This window comes from Peromyscus eremicus, chromosome 7 (genome assembly GCF_949786415.1).
Source record: "Peromyscus eremicus chromosome 7, PerEre_H2_v1, whole genome shotgun sequence".
Lineage (NCBI taxonomy): Eukaryota > Metazoa > Chordata > Mammalia > Rodentia > Cricetidae > Peromyscus > Peromyscus eremicus.
The window spans coordinates 2,820,449-2,825,645 of NC_081422.1; the positions used below are offsets into that span (position 1 = coordinate 2,820,449).

Sequence of the window (5,197 nt, forward strand, 5' to 3'; positions counted from 1 at the left end):
AAACCCTGTCTCGAAAAACCAAAAAAAAAAAAAAAAAAAGATCAAATGAAAGATGTGCTGTGACAATGTCAAATGCCTTCATGATTACTCTCAATCTGATACTCCTAAAAGAAAATAAATAAATAGATAACTAGTTAAGTGATATATAGCTACATGGTTATATGATAAACAATCACTCAGGCTACTCTGGAAGTAGCTTCTCCACACAGAATTAGACAGAATGGAATATTTTGTTAAGGAATCTCTTATGGATGAATATAAATAATCATTAATAGAATGATTATTATTTATTCTACATATTTATAGGTTCAATGTGACAACAGCCCAATTATGAAGTCAGTCTAACTACTTACGGAGGAATGGACAGATAAAGAATATATATTTCAGTTCCATTCAGATGTAAAAGATTTAAAGTATGCTGCCTCCCATCCCAAATGAATGCTTACAATGTATAAATGTCAGATTAAAAATGATTGGACTAAGATGACACTGGTTGTGTCTATACCTGTTAAACATCTATAAACCATAGTTTCTAAATCAATTAAATCAAGTTTATTGTTTTCTATTAATAATCATGTTTTCAAATTCATGAGTCAAAGTGGAGCCCAGCTAATCTCTGAGCATCCTTTATGGTATAATTTCTTGCAGCTTCATCCCACAAAGCAAGAGTTTGGGTTATATAATTAATTTCAATAGGAACAATTAATTAGATGGTGTTTGTACACATTCTCATATACTTTGTTTAAACTATTGTTAGATGCATTATTAGAGTCATTATTTATTTCTTGAGACTACATCTCAAGGAGTTTATAATTGCCTTAAACTCATTATGTAGCTAAGAATGACCATGTGCTACCAGTCCTGCATACACTTATCAAGTGTTGGGATTATGGGTAAGGGCCATCAGACCGAGTTTATAGGTAGAGTTCAGGGCCTTTTACTTCCTAGATTGACACTCTACAAACCTGATTTTTGCTGCATTTTTGATGATTAAACACTACCAGGCTAGTTACCAAGATAATAAATAAATAAATAATTGGAGCTGTAAACTAGCACTGTTTGACTCCAAGGTCAATTTTCTTCTTAACAAAAGTTTATTTTATTTTTAAATGTATGTGTGCATTTATGTATCTGTGCAAGTCTGTGCACATGGCTGCAGATGCCACATAGTCCAGAGCAGGGTGCCAGATCTCCCTTAGCTGGAGTTACAGACAGTTGAGAACTTCCTGACTGTGTTCTAAATTAGGAACTTGGATCCTCTGAAAGTGTGTGCTTTTACTCTTAACTGCTGAGGAATTGCTATAGCCCCTAAAATCAGTTTTCTTTAACATTACTACACATAAGTGTATTTACATTCATATTCCACATGTTTAATTAATTTATCAAATAAGTATAAAATTATGAGACTATTCAGCATTCTCAAATATTGTTTCAATACCACCTAGTGGAGTCCTTTCCTCTGTTCCTTGCTGGTTCTCCTTTTAATGTTCTTTGCCTTTGGAAAAATTCCAAGTCTGTGAACAGATAAAGTTCCTCTCCCATGCAGCTACTAAGAGTTGACACTTTTACTTTTTCTGTGTGCATGACTGGAGTTTAAGTACACTATAAAATTCTAAAGGATGACTTATAGCTATCCCAAAAGTCCAACTCTCCTCTAAAATATCACAATAGGAAAACACTCCAGTATGAAATGATGACCTGTGGGTACATCCATCTCCTTCATCCAGTTCCCCTGAGGCACATGGACTCTCCCAATAGATCTTCAAGGACCAAGTCTTCTGTATATGTATGAGTTTAGGGAAAGCACTTATAAGAAAGTCTTTATCCTCACTCATCTCGGGGGAAGTCCTCTTGTAAGGAATGTGGCTACTTAGTGTTCTCAACTAATACATCATCTGTTGGCCAAATCTTGTCGCTTCAGTGACAGCACTTCCGGAATACACAGCCACTCTATAAATCCACTGATATTTTTCTATATATCATATCTAGTTTTCATGTAATGAAATCAGCTACTAACTCTGTGTTGTTAGTATTCTGATGTGTACTGTCCATGATTTAAAACCATCGTCTGAAGTAAAAATTCAACCTTATCTCATTAAGATGGCCCACATCTGTCCACATATGTGACTGAGCAGTCATAAATGTGACTGTTCTCTATTTTTTCCTTTATTTAAAAGGTTTGGATTGAACATAACTATTAAAATTATAGGGTCTCAATTAGTTACTTTGCCGCTTTCATCCTGGGAAAAGTGGGAAATCACACATGACTAAATACACACACACACATACATACACACACACACACACAAACATACACACCTAAACACACACACCTAAGTGCACATATACCACATACAAACACATACACACACAACACACACATACCACATACACACACATATACCACACACACATATACACACATCACATGTACATAAACACACATGTACACATGTGCACACAAACACATACATATATACACACAGTATACATATTTTATTAAGGAGAATTTAAGGTGTAATCAAAGAGAAATATTCTTACTAGAAGTAAAAATGGATTTAAAGTGTTTTTTATACATGTCTGAAATTTTAATATGTAAGCTTAGAAACATAATTTTTAGAATTTTACAATATTAATTATTTGTAAAAAGTTAATATATCCAGACAACTTCCTCTTATTTTTTTAAAAAATGATAGTCATAAACAGTAAACATAACTGGCCCTGTGTTTTTTTACCTAGATTTGCCTCATGAACTTTGAGATTACTAAGAGATGGATAGCTCTAGGGGTGCTAGAAAGTTCTTCTGAGGAACATTCTTCAAAAGTTCCATAGCAAAGGCTCTTTTGAGAGCACATTACCAGCCTTGGTCTCCCTTTCAGAATTTCTCAGTTGGTTCTGAGTCACTGCTTGGGAAAACATCAGGAAATACCATCATCTCTGCAGACAGTAATTTTACTAACATTATTTTTATTATCTTCACAAAGATGACTTTGACTAATTTTCTAGCATGAGTAATATAACAAGGTAGAAAAGTTCAAGTGAATCATTTTATCTGAAACCCATTTTATGGGCCTAATGTTTAAATAATATTTCATAGAGTATTATCAGCAAATTGAATGGAATCACAGATCATGCTTCTGTATCTGAAATATTTCCAATATGATTAACATTAAGAAATGTATTTTATATTGAAACTGAGCATATTCAAATGGAAAATATAGTTTCATGAAACAATAGCTGTTATTTCATGACTACCGCACTAATACTTAACCTGTATTATGTATTTTTACCCTGTTCACAATTCTTGATGTGGTTTAAATATTGACAGGCTCACAGCATTCAACGCATTAGCCTATAACAGTCTGTATTAGAAATAGTGGCACTTGGCCTTAGTAAAGCCAAAGCTGCTTCTGGATAGCTGCTGTGGTAAGAAAAAGAACAAGAGGCTGGGGGTAAAGCATTTCTTTGACAGTTCTGATTCCTTTTGCTGTGACTGATCTACATTTTTGGAAAGACAGTGTATCTTATGCTTCGCTCATCCTAAGCAAGCCTTTCACTGCTGTATGACATTATTAGCACTTGCCCTAGCTTTTCCACTGATATTAGGAATTTTTTACTTGAAGAAAATTATGCTCTGATTTGAGAAATGTTGGAAAGAAGTTCATTCATATTAACATGCAAAAATTAATTTTAATTATATTTGTTGTAAAAGGGAGAGTTTCCTTCTCCAAAGTTTGATTTGTATATCCCCTTTACTGTTTTACCTTAATGTCTTCAGAAATATCTGATAGAATTCCCATATTTGTTGAATAACTATACAATTTTCTTCTCTTCACAGACAATATAATAATGACAAAATAAGTCACTTTCATCTGATTATTAAAAGAAAAAGTGAATAGTTTATCTCAATTTTGGTTTATCTCAATCTCAAAATCTTGTCAATACCTGAAGTTAAATAGAGGGGAAAAACTCAAATGAGACCATCTGGAGAATGAAACAAGATACAATGTTTTATAATTTGCTAAAGTTCAGTCAGTTGGCACATTTTTCTTAACCTAGGCCCATAATAGAATACCATCTAAAGTGTAAAGAGAAAATCTTCAAAATAAATTAAACAGCACTTAGTACTGCCACCTCAGCCTTTTTAAGTTCCTCTCTCATTTATTTTTGCTTTGCTTATGTAACCTGAAGGTGTAAGCTAGATAGAACAGAAGAGATCATGCTTTGTTGATTTAATATTCCAAGTTTAAGGAAAGGTGACTTATATGAGATATTAACAGACAATGTTTAAACCAGAAAACAAAGAAAGATGCATTCCTGGACAAAGTGAAGAAAAATATGATCATATATATATGATATATATATATATATTATTTATATCACTTCTCATACATAATTTAGACCTTTTCTATATAGGAACATCTCATTCACCTTAATTGCTCTAAGGATTGTGGGACACATGTGACTTGCTTAGAGACAACAGTTACATCATTTTTATCTGCTCAGATGATTGAGTTTCCAACCTTAGAAATAGTGTTTGACCTACTTTATTAGTTCTTCTTGAATTCAGCCTGAACTCCTGTCAGAATATCCATGGCATTATATAGAAGATAAATTTTTATATAACAAATTAAATTAGCTCATTTGAAATAGACTTCAAGGAGATTATTGACTGGTTGAGATTATTTTAATCATATATGTCACTTATAATATAACAATTTAAGAAAACAAAATAGGTAAGTATATGAATTTCATAATAAATGAGGAACTAACAACTGGGTTTTATTCATTCATTTTTAGTTCTTGGGAATTTTTTATGAGTTTTGACCATATTTACTCCAGTTACCCAAATACACTCTTTTTTCCTACCCTCTCTACCTTGCATCCTCTTTTTATTTTCACTCATCAAGTCCAATTTGTGCTGCCTATGTGCTCATAGAAGTGTGGTCTTCCACTGGAGTATAATGGACCTGCCAGGGACAACACTTCTAAAGAAAACTGACTCTCCCTCTCCCGCAGCTATTAGGTGCCAATAGAACCTCTGCTATGGGTAGACTGTATGTCTAACTCCTTTCTACATGCTGGTATTCAGTCTGGCTTGAGCTTGAATGGAGCTTGCACAAGTTATCCTAACCACTGAAAGTTCATGTGTGCAGCTGCCCTGTTGTGTCCTGAAGACACTTGTATCCTTGGATTC

At 33.4% G+C, this 5,197-nt stretch overlaps 1 non-coding gene across 1 annotated transcript; it reads left to right on the forward strand.

The window, feature by feature from the left end:
* Window positions 1–3,381: 3,381 nt before the first annotated feature.
* Window positions 3,382–3,520, forward strand: LOC131915742 (small nucleolar RNA SNORA16B/SNORA16A family). Its single transcript, XR_009380398.1, has one exon. It is a non-coding gene; the product is annotated as a small nucleolar RNA SNORA16B/SNORA16A family (small nucleolar RNA).
* Window positions 3,521–5,197: the final 1,677 nt, after the last annotated feature.